At 43.1% G+C, this 18,709-nt stretch overlaps 1 long non-coding RNA gene across 3 annotated transcripts in view; it reads right to left on the bottom strand.

Moving 5' to 3' along the window:
* Positions 1-11,031: 11,031 nt before the first annotated feature.
* The window catches only part of LOC138754586 (uncharacterized), an 8,541-nt gene continuing 863 nt past the window's right edge, over positions 11,032-18,709 (bottom strand). Inside the window, exons 2-4 of one of the 3 annotated variants that reach the window (XR_011351839.1) lie at positions 17,905-17,968; positions 16,316-16,647; positions 11,032-11,404 (exon numbers count right to left, since the gene is read on the bottom strand). This is a non-coding gene — a long non-coding RNA (uncharacterized lncRNA). The other 2 variants (XR_011351841.1, XR_011351840.1) reach the window with 2 other exon arrangements.

Here is an 18,709-nt window from a genome sequence, read left to right as displayed (position 1 = left end):
CCAACATCGCTTCTACCTCCTGTAGATCGTTATTCTTAAAATGACTTCCATTATCAGACCTAATTTTTCTAGGAAATCCGTGTCTCGGAATATACTGGTTGTTCAGGAATTTACATACCGTCCTTGCATCTTCTCTTTTGGCAGGGATTGCCTCCGGCCACCCTGTGAACACATCTACTGCTACTAAGAGGTATCGATAGCCACTTACCCTCTCAATCATGTCCGTATAATCAAGTACGATTTCTTGCCCTGGTAACTTAGGTAGCGGGAACTGATCTTCATGTGGCTTTACAGTCGCCTTTACATTGAAAGCTATACATACCTCACACTCTCTAATATGGTTCTCCACCATCGCCGGCAGGAAGGGGTGCCACCAATGTATCAAGTACCTTATCATCTGCTTCTTTCCACAGTGTGTTAGCCCATGCGCCTCCTCGAGGAGGGGTTTCATGAGTCCAGATGGTAAAACTGGCCTCCCGTCTATCGATCTCCATAGTCCTTGATCCTTGGTTGCCCCACTTTCCTCCCATACCATCCTTTCCTGAGGTGATGCCTTTGCTTGTTCCTGTACTATTACTTCTACCCTACATGGTGGTAATAAGTCATGTGCTGTTCTGTCTGCCTGTATCATAATAAACTGAGGGCCGTATCCTGCTGCCCTTTTAGCGGCCATGTCCGCTTCCTGATTTCCCCGAGCCACCATCGTATCTGTTCTATCATGTCCTTTACATTTAAGAACTGCTAATGCCCTTGGTTTCAGGAGGGCCTCAGCCAGTTTCCTAACGTCCTTCTCGTGTTTAATTGGAGTCATTACTGCTGTTAAAAACCCACTTCTAATCCATTGACTAAGCTCAACCTGTATTGTCCCTACCACATATGCCAAGTCTGTATATATATTGACCTCCTTCCCTTCTGCCCATTCTAATGCTGCTATCGTTCCCTGTAGTTCTGTGAGTTGTGCTGACTCCTTTCCTCTCACCGTCCCTGCAATGATTTCTTCAAATCCTCCTGTAGTTTTTCGTACCACCGCATAGGCAGCTTTCAATCCATCTGTGGGGTGTCTGTAACAACACCCATCTGTAAACAAGGTTTCATCTGGTTCTCTTAAGGGTGTAGCCTGTAAGTCAGGTCTTATTTTAATATCCTTCACTACCCTCTTCTCACAACAGTGTGGTTCTCCCTCTCCCATATTGTCTGCCATGTTAATGCCTTCATGGGTAAATGTAACATTTGCAGCATTCAGGATCTTTTCTAGTCTCGTCTGCCTTAGTGAAGTCATTGTAAATGCTGTCGAGCTCACAAATGCTACAATACTATGTGTTGTTAATACCGTCAGGCCATGTCCCATTACTATGTGTGCCACCTTTTGTAGAATCTTTGCTACTCCCGCTGCATGTACTCTGCACTGTCGGTATTTGGGTGTCAGACCAGTCACTAAGGGACCTCAAGTTCCGACACATCGGTCCCAAATCTTTTGCCTGATGAGTAGTGCCAATTGCAAGGGTGACATGAGGAATGGCCTCACCTGCCATCTCATACCATTCCAGCTGTTCAGATGTCAGTGCCTCCGCAGCGGCCACTCCCTCCTTTCCTACCACTATGTAGTCCGAATTAATTTCCCATAGCAAGCCCTCTACCTCTTCATAAAAGGCATGCTGATACATTTCATCCCCATCCCTATCGTAAAAGAGGGTCATATGGGGGGGGGGTCCGAGGGAGGGGTATACGGGTGTAACGTCTGGATCCACGGCTTCCATTGATTATAAAGCTTTAGCAGCCCTCCCTTCTGTGCGTCCTCTGGTTGCAACAGCCCCCAGTAAATGTCAGCCCATTGTCCCTCAGACGCGGATCCTCCAGCTGCCGCCAACAACATCTGAGAACCGGAATGAAGTGTAGTTAATGAACAGTTCATAGAATATCCATTTGGAAAGGTGACCTCTATTCCGCTGGGTCCACAAAGGATCGATGCTCTGCACCTGACCAACAGGTCTCTGCCCAAAAGATTGGTAGGGCCCCTGGCTGACAAAATGTATTGATGTGTAAAAGTCTATCTCGCCACAGAAGTGACTAGTGGTGTAGAAAACGGCAGATTTTCTGGTGTACCCGAGAACCCTATCAGCTGGACGCTAGAGGATGATGTTTTATCTTGAAACTCAGCGCCAGTGAGTGTTGAAAATCTGGCTCCCGTATCCACTAAAAAGGATACTTCCATGTCCGTAACTTTAATCTGCAGGAAAGGGTCTGCCAACCTAGCCTGCTCTTGGGTGCTCGGGCTCCGTCACTGTGGGCAATATTGCTCCTCCTCTGTCAGCAAAGGGAATTGTCTCTTTGGAGCTAAAGCCGCATGGGGTGCCTGATGTACCGGGGGTGGCACTGACGATCTCTGGGGCTGGACCCAATGCTCATTTTGTGGTGGTCCATATCCCCTTCCCCCAGTGTCCCGAGGATCCCAAGCCAGGGGGCAGTCTCTCTTCCAGTGTCCTGGCTGACCGCATGCAAAACATACGGCTGGTTGCATTCGTGGAGCACCCCGACCTCTCCCTCTTACTCGGAATCCCCCCATTGGACCTCCCATTCTGCCCACATAGGTGGGACCCGGTGCCCAATATGGGGCCGGGTGCCAACTCATATTATTCCCTTGTGGTGGCTGCGGTGGCTGCTGAATCATCTGGTTCGCACCCTTTGAGGAAATCTTTTTTGCCTCGTTTGCCTTTTTTCTAGCCTCTTCCAATTGAAGCTTAAGGAGTTGCACTTGTGCCGACTCCATAGTATGTTTGTCCTCCTTTTGCTTAGCCCTGTAACGTTTCATGTGATGGGTCAAATGTTTTTCCCATTGCTCACTCGAGCAGCCAGGAATATCAGGGTTATTCTCTAATGCCTCCCTAACTACAGCTGGCAGTCCACTCGTTACTGCAGCCCTAAAGAGTGTAGTCTGCAAGGGATCTGTGGCTGGGTGTACTCCTGCTTTATCAGTCCAACTCTCCCTACACTGACAAAAAAGTCGAGATCTCCTCATCCTCTGACTCCTTTTGTCTATTGTGAGGAGTGGGGGTGGTGTGATCCTCTGACATTCCTACCGAGATGGCATTCTCAAGTGTCTGTTCTTGCTCTCTCTCATTTGTTTTTTCCAGTCGCATACTAGTTTCCCTCACTTTACATACATCATTCTGTATTTCCTTCGTTAACTCCTTCATTTCCTCCACCCTTTCCTGCATAACTCTCTTAAGTCTCTCCTTCGCCTCCTGGAGTTCGTGACCTGCTAATTCAGTGACATTCACTATTCCCTCATTTATCTGCATCACTGGCATCTGGGGAATAGGATAAGGTGGTGGCAATGTCTCTGGTAACTTTGGATATAGCGGGGCTGACGGCTTAACCTCCCCCGTTTTCTCCTTTATGATAGGGGTCCCTTTTTAATATTATGTTGAAGTTTCGCTTCCACAGCCATGCAAGCCAATGTCATAATGTGTAAATCTGCCCTTCTCTGTTCCTTCACTTCTCTCTGTTGTTTAAACCTTCTTCTATTCCATATAGATCCTTGTCCTTTTGCCTCATGTTCCTGTACCTCCTTGGCTGCTTCCCTCTCTGCTTCTCCTAAGTACAGTACCAGCCAGATTTTTTCAAACCCTCGTGGTACGTTCCCCTGACTCTGCAGCTCTTTCCATATCTGTTCGTACCGTGCCATAGCCTGTACCTCCTCTCCCTTCGGTAATCCTCCCAGTAATTGATTCCTTGTTTTTTCCCACTGTCGGTTTACAGATGGGGGAACTCCTCTGTCTTCCCCGAGCTCTTGCCCTACATCCCTATTTACTCCTTCCATCTCTGTTCCGATTTTTAACCCTTTAGACTTCGTACTTCACTGGGTCTCTCCCCTGGTAGGATTTTGACACCCTGCAATCTACTTCGACCCTTCCCACGTTATTATGAACACCAGCGGCACACTGTACACAATCCTTAAACAAATACTTATTATAAACTATTATGATACACCACACGATTCTTAAACAGATACTTATACACTATAGAAACAAATAACTATAACACAATACACCTTATACAGATACTTATTATACACTACTATGGTACACGATCCTTAATCAAATACTTATTACACACTATAGAAACAAATAACTATCACAATGCACCTTATACAGATACTTATTATACACTACTATGGTACACGATCCTTAATCAAATACTTATTACACACTATAGAAACAAATAACTATCACAATGCACCTTATACAGATACTTATTATACACTACTATGGTACACGATCCTTAATCAAATACTTATTACACACTATAGAAACAAATAACTATCACAATGCACCTTATACAGATACTTATTATACACTACTATGGTACACGATCCTTAATCAAATACTTATTACACACTATAGAAACAAATAACTATCACAATGCACCTTATACAGATACTTATTATACACTACTATGGTACACGATCCTTAATCAAATACTTATTACACACTATAGAAACAAATAACTATCACAATACACCTTATTCTAATTGGCCAAGTGTCTAAACCTATCTCTCGAGATCGCTACGAGGGGACTCCAACCCCGTTCTACTAGGAGGACTCTAACCCCCTTTTTTTCTACAGGGGACTCCAACCCCGTTCTACTAGGGGGACTCCAACCCCCTTTTTTCTACTAGGGGGACTCCAACCCCCTTTTTTCTACAGGGGACTCCAACCCCGTTCTACTAGGGGGACTCCAACCCCCTTTTTTCTACAGGGGACTCCAACCCCCTTTTTTCTACAGGGGACTCCAACCCCGTTCTACTAGGGGGACTCCAACCCCCTTTTGTTTTATTCTTTGGCTTTAACTAGGGCTTTTGCAGAGTAGTGACAACACACAATTTTATCGTTGCCAATAGCAGAACTTCGTTTAAACAGGCGTCTGCTTACCTCCCTTTGTTGAACGGTCACTTGTTGTTATCACCACACCACAATAGACCGGTGTTTCGTATCTTTTTCTTCCGTCACTTCTCCATCTTCATCACGTCGGGGTCACCAAATTGTCGGACTCTGGCTTTACCTTACTCTTAATTTAGTCTATGTGTAGTCTGAGTCCAGCGTGTTCTTTGAATGAAGTGATAGGAGAAGGTATTCGGTTCAACAGTCAATTTATTACACAGCACAAAAATAAAACTTAACAGAGCTCTGGGTCAGTCATTAGTTCATAGGTCACCTGCACAGTGAGCTACTCCCCAAGACTGACCCCTATTGTCCAGTTGGCTCAGTTTATATAGGTCAACCTTATCATACAGAACAAAAGTTGGCTTCCTTTGCTAGATTTCATTATCATACAGAACAAAAGTTGTCTTCCTTTGCTAGATCTTTTTGCATAAGGGTTATCACAAGTCATCTCCTGTTTTGCAGATATCTGGGGTGTAGCACTCCCATCTTAATCCTCCAGGCCAGACTATCCTGTTGAGTTGATCAGAAATTAATTCAACCCCAGATATTTCTAATCACCATTCTGTTCTTGTCTGGCCAATTTCTGCTGTTCTCTTTAACACCTCCTCCTGCCTTAATCTTCCTCCTAGACTGGTTTTCCATTCCCTTTGTTTCTTGCAGGCCATTCTTTGTTCTGATCTGGCCTGTGTCTCCTGTGCTACTCACCACCTCCTTTAGTTTGAGCATTCCTCCTAAATCGTTTTATGCATTTCCTTTCCCTGTAGTTTGGGAGCAGACAATTTTGCTCAGCCAACTTTGCTCCATGCTGTGATTGCCACTTAATCACATTCCTCATTTCTTTCATAATGTTTTAACCCCTAGATTCCAACACTGCCCAACACTTGGAGTATTGTGTGTAGTTCTGATTGTTGTGTCATGTAATTGAGGGAGGATGCAGAAAAGATTCATGACGCTCAGGCTAGAGCGGCAGAGAAGCTGAAGGCTGGCCCTTTAATGGTATATAAAATCAGGCTGGGCAGAAATAAAATGAATGCTTAGTCTTTTCCCCAGCTAGATGATTCTGGAACAAGAGGTCACAAGTTTGAGGTGAGAGGGGAAAGATTTAAGAAGGGCATGAGGAGCAACATCTTCTCTCAGAGGGTAGTCCATATCTGGATCAATCCACCAGAGAAAACTAGAGTTGCTAAAATTACAAGAGTCAAAAGATATTTGGGCAGATACATGAAAGGAAGGATATGAGCCAAATGCAGGCAAATGTGTGGAAGGAAGGCTCTGCATCGTGGAGATGGGTGTAGATTGATCAACGTTAATTTATGCTTATATGTGCCTTACTGCTTTGCAAAATAATGCAGCGGATCGTAAATATTCAGAGGGAAGAGCTCCATGACTTGTGATGCCAGGGATCCCCAGTTGAGCCAGTAAATTTCCACAAGCCTGACATTTCTCCAGATCAGGTGACATGAAAATAAAATGCCTGAGGAATGTCATTTGATGCATAATGATGCAATTTACAGATTGCGGCAGGGTATACCTACCGATGCAATTGTAAGTTCTGGGAGCTCCTGGATCCCCTACATGGGTGATGGACCTCCTGCCAAGCTTGTGTGCAAATAAGGGAGTACTGGGGAAACTAAAGTGTCCAAGCCCTCCATTCCTTATGGTACATTTGCTGAAAAATAAAGCACCACCTTGGAGCTGGATGAAGGGGATCAAAAAGTGACCATCTACACATGCCCACATGGTTGGAATAGAGTTGAGCCAAAGGACCGGTTCCCGGCTCCATGACTCGAATTCTTTTTCCCTCCATAGATGCTGCTCAATCTTACTTACTTCCTCCAGCAGTTTGCTTTCTGCTCGAGGTACCCTAATTTGCAGGTCTTTGAGTCTTAAGTGACTTGCACTGACAATTCCGATGCACAGCAGGATGTACCTTACAAGCCCCTGGCCCACCCAATGGCATGTTCCTGGAGCAAGTTTCTCACTCTCAGTAGAGGGTGCAAATAAAGTTTGCAAAGATTTTGTCACAAGGGATATTTTCTTTGGCCAGGTGATGATTCAAGAGAGACTATATACAATTTTAAGGAGCTGAGAGCAAAGATGAATTAAAAACCTCATGCAGAGATTTAAAAGATTGGAGGAGAGAAAAGAGCAACACAAATTTCATCTGTGGTTGCGGGGGTAAATGTCAGGAATCCACTGCCAGAAATGGTGCTGAGAAGCCCTCTGGAGAGCTTTCTTGAACTGCACAGACACAAAGGCTTCCTTTGAGTCATACACTCTTTTGGATTTTATAATTCAATTCTTTCTCTTGCTGGCCTTCCACATTATGGCCAAATACAAAAAAAAATTTGAATACAGCAAACAGCAATGCATTCTGACGTAACTCTACGTTGAATCAACATGTTAAATTCTGCTTGACCATCCCAAGGAATAATCCAGTTTCTGAACCTTTTTCTTCCCACTCACATACCACTTGAAGCATTCCCAGTGCCATAGGTGTTCTGTGATTAGTAAGGGATTGCTTCAGGTGGTATGTGAGTGGGAAGAAAAAGTTTGAAAACCACAGTTTTAGTCATACCTTATTGACTTGTCATGTGCACAGTTTCATACCTCCAAAGGAAATGGGCCAATGACAATTTTTCTCGAGCAAAATATTTCAGTTACAATTGGGTCTAGAGCAGTGATTCTCAACCTTCCCTTCTCACTCACATACCACCTGAAGCAATCCCTTACTAATCACAGAGCACAGATGGCATAGGGATTACTTAAAGTGGTATGTGAGTGGAAAGAACAAGGTTGAGAACCACTGGAATAATTGCTGGTTGAACGGGTGATTTTATAACCTTCTGGCAGACTAATTAACCAGCCTCAAGATGGTAGCCACCTCACATCTCCAGCAAACCCATTAAAAAATGGGTCTACACGTGGCATGGTCTTCCTGTAACCATGTCCTCAGGTGCACCTGTTTCTCCCTTAACCCCAAAGACCTGTGGGTTGGTTGGTTATGGAAAGTTTCCCTAGTGAGTAGGTGAGAGATTGAATCTGGGGAGAGTAGCTGCAAACATTGGGTAGAATAAAATGAAATTAGCTTGAATATGTCAAAGGACACATTTCCTCTTGGAAACCCTGATATGATGATTTGACTACTTATTTTAACCATCCCAAGAACAAGAAAGCAGAAGAGAAACCAAGTACCACATATGCCATCATATAGGATCATTCATGTATAGGACGACCCTGGAATTTCCACAACAAATTTTGGTTTTGAGTGATATTCTTTGTATAAGACAAGACCATCCCCCCTCCCACCCCAAAGCTGGACCTTACCACTGACCAGTAGATGCTGTAAAAGGCAAATTACAATATTTTAATTACAAATTATAATTTAAAGGTTTGATTTTATTTGGATATTTTAAAGTAAACCACTCTTGGCTACTGTAACAGGCTATTACAGCAGTTGGACAGGGCGGACGGACCCCGCAGAGGAGCGCTGAGGCTTTGCAAATAACTAATGGGGCATGTGCGAGACTGTCAGAGATGGCAGGAAGATGGTGGTGGTGTTGCAACTTCGTTGCATGGTAGGAATTTTAATTGTTATTAAAAATTACTAATTAAGAGGAGTGGATAAGATAGGTGGACAGAAAATTATCCATAAAAACCATATATGGTTTCCAAATACTATAAAAATTTTCAACTTGATTCCTTAAACTATACATAATTTTTTCCAAAGGTATACAATTTTGCATCTCACTGTATCATCTACTTAATAACACTTCTCTATCATTTTTCCAGGATATCACTATGCATTTCCTTACAGTTGCTATTGCAATATTTAAAAAATTTTCAGAAGGAATTTTAAACACTTTGTATAGGATGATTTTTAAGGATTGTCCTCTGCAATGGCATCTATGGTATTGATAGCATGATTCTATGTTGATAAACTGGATGTTCAATGAGTAGAACCTGCTGCAAAAGGACATCAATCACACCAAGAAGAACCGAGTGAGCTGCCTCAAGGACTACCATCGATTCACATTTACTGTACTGTAATGAGAGGTTGGTCTTGGCCAGAATGAACTTGGAGCCAAGTCAAGACTTGGACCCACTGGAATTTTCCTACCACCACAATCATTCCACAGCAGATGCAATATCACTGGCTCTCCACTTAGCCCCTGAATCACGTAAACAATAGCAATAAGTGATCTGGCTGTTTTTTTATCAATTAGAGCACAACTTTCAACACCATCTTCCCCTCAGTACTGGTCAGCAAGCTTCAAAACCTGAGCCTCTGCACTTCCCTCTGCAACTGGATCCTTAACTTTCTCATCAAAAGACTACATTCAGTGCGGATCGGTAACAACATCTCCTTCTCACTAACAATCAATGCAGGCGCACATCAAGGGTGTGTGCTTAGTCCACTGCTCTACTCTCTCTACACCTGTGACTGTGTGGCCAGGCACAATTCAAATGACACCTACAAATTTGCCAATGACACCAAGGCTGACGGCAGAATCACTAATGGCAATGAGGAAGCATACAGGAGTGAGATCGATCAGCTAGTTGAGTGATATCACAGCAACAACGTTGGCAAAGCTAAGGATCTGATTGTGGACTTCAGGAAGGGAAACCAGGTGAACACAAACTGTCCTCATCAAGGGGTCAGCAGTGGAGGGGAGTCAAGAACTTCAAATTCCTGAAGATCTATCCTGAGGCCATCATGTTGATGCAATCATGAAGAAGGATCGCCAGCAGCTATAATTTGTTTGGAGTTTGAGGAGATTTGGTAAGTTGCCAAAGACCATTGCAAATTCCTACAGATGTACTGCAGAGAGCATTCTGGTTGTATCACTATCTGGTATGAAGCTGCCAATTCACAGGACAGGTAAAGACTACAAAACTGGGCCTGCACCATCATGGACATCAGTCTTCTCTCCATCAAGGACACCTACAAGAGGCGGTGTCTCAAGAAAGCATGCTCTATCATCAAATTCCATGCCCTCTTATCACAAGGAGATACAGGAGCCTGAAGACAAACACCTAACGTTACAAACACAGCTTCTTCCCAGTCTCCATCAGATTTCTAAATGAACCACAGACACTTCCTCACTTTTTTGTTTCTCTTCCTTTGCACCAATTTATTTTTTTGAAATAATGCACATTTTATTCAGTCATTTTTTGCACCTGTAATGGGCAAAAATGAGCGCTTACACCCCTAACGTCGAAGTACTCGAGATGGCAGAGGTCGACAGCATCGAGTCCACGCTGCTGAAGATCCAGCTGCGCTGGATGGGTCACGTCTCCAGAATGGAGGACCATCGCCTTCCCAAGATCGTGTTATATGGCGAGCTCTCCACTGGCCACCGTGACAGAGGTGCACCAAAGAAAAGGTACAAGGACTGCCTAAAAAAATCTCTTGGTGCCTGCCACATTGACCACCGCCAGTGGGCTGATAACGCCTCAAACCGTGCATCTTGGCGCCTCACAGTTTGGCGGGCAGCAACCTCCTTTGAAGAAGACCGCAGAGCCCACCTCACTGACAAAAGGCAAAGGAGGAAAAACCCAACACCCAACCCCAACCAACCAATTTTCCCTTGCAACCGCTGCAATCGTGTCTGCCTGTCCCGCATCGGACTTGTCAGCCACAAACGAGCCTGCAGCTGACGTGGACTTTTTACCCCCTCCATAAATCTTCGTCCGCGAAGCCAAGCCAAAGAAAAGAATGGGCAACAACAAATTTAATGAACACTACTATAGGAAACCTGTTTCTGATTCAATGTTTGTCAAGTTTAATGGACATTTATATAACTATCATTCTGAATAAAGTAAGCATGCAGAAGTTGATTCAGTGATGCATCAAATCCTTTCTGGTCATTATCCTTCCAACTTCACCAAAAGACCAGTTAGTGGCAGTTGTGGGCTGTTGGTGGTAAAAAAAAAATGGGAGTGGGACCCACAGGCATGATGGGGTGTAGAAAGGAGGGAAGTCTTGCTTATCCCAAAGCTTAATGTTAGAAATTAAGCAGACATCATGATTCAGAAAATGATCCATGTGGTGGTGCAGGCAACTGATAAGTAGGAGCAAGTAAGATTTTTACTTGAGATTATTTTATTGTCATGTAATAAGACAGAAAATGTGACATTACACATAATTTCCTTTTGTCTACCACAAGGCAGACAAAGATTCACTATCAACAGAAATTGCCCAGCGCCCCTAACAGCCAGCAAAAGAGAAGCAAAAGTGAGTGCCCACCCCTGAGTCACTGGATGTCCTTGGCTTTGTTTCCAGCGCTCCTGCAGCTACATAGCCTTCAGACCAAACCATCAGCAATCCGAGCCACAGATGCATGCCTGTGGCACGATCAGGAAGCCTGAAGCACCCTCTTGCATCCAGTTCCAATACGTGGTACCCCTTCAGCCAGTGTGAGCCAGTCTCGAGCACTCCGCAGCCTGGTGTTATGGATCTATGTTAATAGTAATATTTAGGTTAAGGTTATTATAAAAATGTCTTAGTAAATTATAGAGTTAAAATATTGCATATGTATCCTTAGTAAATTAGTTGTGGACTGGTACAAGGTCATACACAGGCCACAACACATTTGCAGAGAACCAGTGTACTCAGAGAAGAGAGTTCATTCTTGGAGCTGCAGAATCTTGGAAAGACAGAGCTAATGGATCTGAAGTGGTTCTTAATTATTCAAGAACAATGGAGTGTTTGCTTTATTAAAAACTGAAGTATCTGAGTACTCAATAAGTGCTGAGGAAGCCATCTGTTTTTAAACAAAACCACTTAAGACTCTTGAACAGAGATGAGGTCAGAGGTTGTTATAGATATGGAGTGGTTTTGAAAAGGAACAGAATTTTGGTAGAAATAAACTGATAGTTATGTGGTTTCCAAGAATTGGGACTGACCTTATTGATGTAACTGTCACATAATTTGGAGAAATAAATTATCGAATTTAGACGGCTTTGGATCAGTTCAGTTTAGAGAGTACAGAAGTCAAAATCCTGTGACACACAGGGGTTGGAATCTTGTGAAAGACAGGGTTAAATTACAGAAATCAGAATAGATGCTGTTTTGTGTTACTGCTGGGAAAAGTGGAACACAGAATAAGTGGCTTTTGAAATAAGGAAGACCATTTTGCTGTCACTTTGGAAAGAGGACAGAATTCTATTGGGTCCATTTTTGTATGGCCATTTTGTTTAACCCTTGTCTGGGTTTGTGAATTCATCATGGAAGAAATGCATTTAGTGTCTCTGAAAAGCGGGTAGATTTTTCATGTGGAAAACAGATTCCAAAATCTTCAGTAAAATGTAGATTTGATCCTGGGAAGACAGGATTTTTATTCTCCTTTTCACAGGATGTACATTGGTGGCTCAAAAGATGGTCACTTCGATTTAAATAATATCTGTTAAGTTAACTCATCTTAAGAACTGAGAGTAAAGAGGCCTGAAGATCTGATATTTAAAGGCACTTCATAATTATTTCTGAAGTGAGAATTTAAGACCTTCAAGCAAGACTAAAATGATACTGAAGTTTTAAAATTGCACTTTTTAGAGAGGGACTTAAATTGCACACATACATTTACATTTGCAAATAGTGGGGTTAAGTTCAGAGATGAGAAAGAAATGTTCTGTTATTGATAGTTAATATAAACTATTATTTTGGATTTACCATTGTCTGGTGAATTTTCCATTGCTGTTCCTTTGTTAGTGTGAACAAATTCCCTTCAGCCCCAAACAAAAAAAGGGATTTAGTTAGCAGCAAGTCCTTTGATTGCAGTCATCATCAGAGAGCAGCCTGCTTGGGTGCCTTGCTTTGAGTTACCTACAGCCTGCCTCCTGTGCGTTCTTCAGTCTTAGAGCCCCTCACTGGTCCACCTTCGTGGTCACTGTCACTTGGGTCTTTTACCCTATGCTCGTTAAGTTGAAGGAGAAACAAGATCCTTTGATTACCTTGCGGATTGAAACAGATTAACATAGCGGAGAAATGTCACAACAAAGGGCAGTAAATTGTTGTGAAAGAAATGAAGAGATAACAAAATGGGGCCATGAGCTGAAGACTTTTCAAAGTGTGCTGCAAATGAGCCAAAGTGATCCTATCAACTTCTGGAAAGATTGGAACCTGACACTTTGGTTCTTTTTTTTTTAACCTCCAAGATACATGAGCCCAAAACTTGACTTTCAAATGGTCTGATGAATGAAGAATGCTACCCAAGTCACTGAATTACGACATTTATTCTGAGCGGCCCATTTATTTGCACCTGCCTGCTTACATCTATCATCTAGGAACATCAACAATATCACATCATTGGAGAACAGAAACATTATTTAACAATGAAATGTGGCATTTCTTCACCTCAAATGAGGGCTTCCAAAGCATAATTTTATTGTTTTATTTTGTAATCTCAAAAATAAATTGAAACATCAATAATAAAGCTTAAAGCAAAGCAGCAAGATGATACTACACCTCCCTGTGTACATACAACATAGTAATCCCCACCGGCTACTAAAAATGATTTATAAATACAGGTATTGGGAAAAGTTTGTTTAATAAAGTCTGGTACTCTATTGAATATAAATTGATTGAAAACTCTTGTCATTCCCAATACATATGATAGTCACAAATGCAATGAAATTAAGACAATGCATACACGTCAAAGAATTGGAACCTAAAGGCTGATTCCTCGTATCCACCACTCCCCACACACAAAAAAAATGCTTTACTTTCTAAATTAGGAATAAATGATGTGGCTGATATTTCTTGGGGAAATTGGACTGATCACAAATCAGGCACCAGTGGGGGTTTAGTGGATGACCGATAAATGAATTTTCCAGTTGCCGGAGATTGTATGTTGCATAATTCGCGAACTAACTGCTAGGGAGAGCCAGTTTTAAACTTTCTGATTTTTTACCTATTTTTTTTTGGTGGTTGATGAATTCCAGATAACAGGGATTTTACTGCACTATATTTGATGTTTGCCAGCATCAGACGCCTAACCAATGATATCAATAATGCATGGCATTTTTGAGATCTTCCCAACGGGTGTATACCTGAGGGGCACATTTTTCAAAAGGAGGGTTGTATTGTGAAGGGTCATGGTTGTCATGTGACAGCACTGCCCACTTTCTGGTCGGAAGAAACATCATCTGCCACTCAAGGTTGTGCCCCGCCCCACCCATTACTGCACACCTTGTCATTGGCTAATTTAAATTCCTTTGTACTTGGCCTTGGGCCATTTACCTTTGTATTCAAATTAACCTTGAGTCCCTGTGAAGGGGCACTATAAAGAGAACCACGTGTGCTCAACTCTCCTTCTTTGAGGGACCACCTTCCCTTCCCCCTCACATACCACTTTAAGCAGTCCCTTACTAATCACAGAACACCGATGGCATAGGGATTGCTTAAAGTGGTATGTGAGTGGAAAGAAAAAGATTGAGGACTACTGGGGTAAACCCTTCAGGAGTACAGGGAATGTAGGCATAGAGTTGGGGAGTAGGAATAAGCCCTTTGGCTCTGGTCCTTGCCACCCATTTTTAACTAATCCTCCTCAAACCCATTTTATTCTCTTGACATTTTCCATCAATTCACAGCCCTTCAAACCGATTCTACCATTCCCATTACTCAAAGAAACTCAAAGTAGCCAAACGTATCAACTAGCATATTCACAATGAAACATGGACCCAGGCCCTCCAGCCCACCTGTCCATGCCAACCAGATTGCTTAACTGAGTCAGTTCCATATGCCTGCATTTGGCCTGTATCCTTCTAAACATTTCCTGTTGATGTAAGTATCTGAATATCTTTTCAACATTGTAATTGTACCCACCTTTCCCCCTCAATCCATATACCCTCAGGTTCCTTTAAATCAGTGGTTTTCAAATTGCCCCCTTAAACTCAGATTCTACCTTCAGCAATCCCTATGCCATAAGTCTTCCGTCATTAGTAAGGAATTCCTTAAATTGTATCTGCTCTAGACATTGTCACTGGCCCATTTCCTTTGGAGTTATGAAATCGTGCACATAATGTCAATCAGGTACGATTAAAACAGCAGTTTTCAAACTTTTTCTTTCCACTCACATACCAGAAAGTAGACAAGTGCCTGAGTTGAAAGGTGGGGGGAGTGAGTGAGAATTGGAGGAAAGGGGCGGTGGGGGGGGGGGGGGGGGGGTGAGCACAGGTCTCAGCAAGAGGTCAACACATGGGTTGGAAGGCGTAAGAGGTAATAGAGGAAGGTGGCTCGCTGAATGTAGAAGGAAGGAGGTGGAGAGCTGGGGAAAGGAGACAGAGGGATAGAAAAGGTTAGGTGAGGGACCCTAACAGAAACTTTAGACTCATACCTTTGTTGGTTTATATACTTTTGCTTTCTATGATCCTGCGTGATCTGCTGAGTTTCTCCAGCATTTATGTGCATTGCACAACACAGTGTCTGCACATTCCTGCTTAACATAATACCCCAAGTTCACCAACGTCCTATATAGCTGTATGTCATCCCAACATGTGCACTTAATGCTCCAACTGATGAAGCCAAGTGCATTATATGGCATCTTCACCACGGTGAGTAATTGTCCTTTCACCTGTACCCCCAGGTGCCTCTGTTCTACAACGCTCTGCAGAGCCCTACCATTTATTGTGAAAGTCCAGCCATGGCTTAACCTCCCAATTCATTTCACAACAGTTAAGTTCCATTGGCATTCCCTGACTTACTTTCCAGTTGATCTAGATCCAGTTGTAACCTTAAGCAATCTTATTCACTGCCCACTATACAGGCTGTCCATAGGTTACAAATGCCCGATTTGTGGACATCTGTACATAAGAACTCCCATATTATTAAATTCTAGAGTCTAAAGTATCTTCATTCTGCAAACAGCAGAATTAGTGTCCTTGTAATTGGTTCATGATCAGTCCAATTGTGCTTTAATTGCAATACTGGAAATATGGTTACCATTCATCCACTTTCCTGGATTTTCCAATGCATGAACAAAATCAACATAGATATCTATAAGACAGAACCATTTTTTATCTAAATCAGGATGAGGGGGGAATCTTAAGAGAAATGTGTAAAATTATGTAAGGAATAGATAAGACAAAAGAGAGGTTATGACTACTGGCAAATGGGACTGATTTGTTTCAAGATTTGGGGGAGGAAGAACTGCTTCTCTCAGACAGCAGTAAATCTGTGGAATTCTCTCTCTAATAAAGCAGTTGAGACTGCTTCAGTAAATGTATTTAATATATTGACAGGTATATTTTTCAATTATTAGGATATGAAGGCATATAGAAAATGGCTGGGTAAGTGAAGTAGAGGCCATGCCAGATAACAAAAGCCTCTATGCAGCACACAAAATAAGACTAGAGAGCGCAAGAAACCCTACCTGAATCCAGCACCTCTTTATTACGTTGTAACCTGTGGGTAAAGAAGATACAAAGTCTTCGTCAGGGCCCCAGCAGTTTCTTGAAGAAGGGCTCAGGCCCGAAACGTCAGGAATATATCTTTATCTCCTATGAATGCTTCGAAACCAGTCAAGTTCCTCCAGCAATTCTGTGTATCATTACTACAATCACAGTGTCTGCAGTGTTTCACTCCAGCAGTTTCTATCCCATCATCGTCAGAAACACTTGGTCAGGCCACCAATGAGGTCAATATGTTTGGCAACATCATTATTCTTCTCCTTGAAATCACTAACTTCCATTGAAACTGGGATACCTGAAGCAGGTCAAGGGAGAGGATGTAAATTCCACACAATCAGCAATGCAAATCAATAGATATGTGAGACAGAAGCCACCCCCTCCACCTCCACCTGCTGTCTTTGCCATTTTCTATTGAAGCTTACCAGAGTTCATACCTGATTAAATGTTTAAATTTATTTACAACATGATAGAGGCTGATTCCAGTCATTAAAACACATGCCACCCAATTAACCCCATACATTTTTGGAGGTTGAGAGATGCTGACAGTGTAATGCTAACTGTGGGGATACACCACGAGCCGACTGCAGGGGGTGACCTGTGTACTTGGAGGAAGATCACCGGAGGACAGACCACAACTGGCCTGCAGTCAATCAGCAGATCTGAATTGACTAAACCCCACCCAGTCGGCTGCCAATCATCCACCGAGCTATAAGCCACATCCGGCCACTCGAGGTCAGTCACACGGAGTTGCAGCTAACTATAGCAGAAGACTTTAAGTAGGATAAAGCCTGTTGTTCAGTCTTTCAAATCTTGTGTCTGTTTACTGTACAGTGCATCACACTAACCATGCCCGTTTAAAAAAATATTAATTTTTACATTCTGCGCAACGCAAACAAAAACAATTAATTAAAGGTGTGTCAGAGCATTGTGGGAATGGCATCTAATTATCCCGAAAATCGGATAATGAGGCACCAAAGCACTAAGCTTGACGGATTGTTTATCCTCCCTCATCTTCAATCAGAAGGGGGAAACCCTTATCATGTTAAACTTTGACTTCAAAATCCTATCTAAAGCCATTGGCAATCAAGCCAAGTCTGCCCTGGGACCAAACCTGCATGGTTCTGGCCAGGACAATCTCGGACAGCCTTGCAATGCTCAGAGATACAATAACTTTGTGCAGGAAAGAGCGTCGTACACCTGTCTGGTCAGCTTAGACCAGAAGGCTTTTGATCGGATATTGCACACGTACATAATGAATATGTTCTCCAAAATGGGCTTTGGAGAGGGGAATCAGAGATTGGATTAAACTGCTCTACCCGGACATCCGTGGCACAGTCCAAATCATTGTGTGGCAAACAGATAGCTTCCTCAAGTCTGGATTCAGGTAGGGTTTCTTGTGCTCTCTAATCTTATTTTGTGTGCTGTATAGAGGCTTTTGCTGAATCCATCAGGAAGGATGAGGGCATAAAGGAGTGACTTTGCCAGGCCATGGAGGCACTCAGGTCAAGGCCACTCTGTACATGGACGACGTCACCATCTTGTTTGGACGTACAATCGATCTGGAGACTGATCATCATCTGCACCCATTTCGAGTCTGCAACAAGCACCAGGGTAAACTGGAAAAGAGCGAGGAAATGCTCTTAAGAAACTGGCCCACTGTCCACTTCACAGTCAGATCAAACTACTTTTTTTTTTAATTTTTTTTATTTTTCACACTATAAAGCACATTGATCAAGATACTTGAAGGTATTAAGGATTTGGTTTGGAGGGGCCAAGGTGTGCAACAAAAATTGATTGGAGCGGATTGCAAAGGTCCACCAGAAATTGGGTCTATGCCGCAGTGGTGTAAATAGGAATGAATGTAACAACAAAGTGATGGAAATGTATGGATATGAAACTAAGGATGGGAAGAGACTTTTTTTTGGTACATAATTTATTGATTAAATTGGTCAAAACAACCACACAATCGCAGCAAGTTTCTCTGCTTTTTACTGCAAGGGATGATAGTTTAAAGAGGAGTCCATTCACATCTTTCCTTCTTCCCATTTTTCTCACTCCTCACCTCCCCTTCTCTTCTTTCCCCCTTCTTCTTCCCCTTCTTCCCCCTCCCTCCCCTTCTTCCCCACCCCTCCCCTTCTTCCTCCCTTCTTCCCCCCCCTCCCCTTCTCCCTCCTCCCTTCTTCCACCCCCTCCCCTTCTCCCCCCCTCCCTCCCCTTCTCCCTCCTCCCTTCTCCCCCTCCCTCCCCTTCTTCCCCCTCCCTCCCCTTCTTCCCCCTCCCCTTCTTCCCCCCTTCCCTCCTCCTTTCTTCCCCTCTTCCCTCCCCTTCCTTCCCCTCTTCCCCCTCCCTTTCCTTCA

The sequence above is a fragment of the Narcine bancroftii genome, chromosome 2 (genome assembly GCF_036971445.1).
Source record: "Narcine bancroftii isolate sNarBan1 chromosome 2, sNarBan1.hap1, whole genome shotgun sequence".
Taxonomy (NCBI): Eukaryota; Metazoa; Chordata; class Chondrichthyes; order Torpediniformes; family Narcinidae; genus Narcine; species Narcine bancroftii.
Note: the sequence above shows the minus strand (reverse complement) of the source record. Positions and strands in the feature narration are given on the sequence as shown.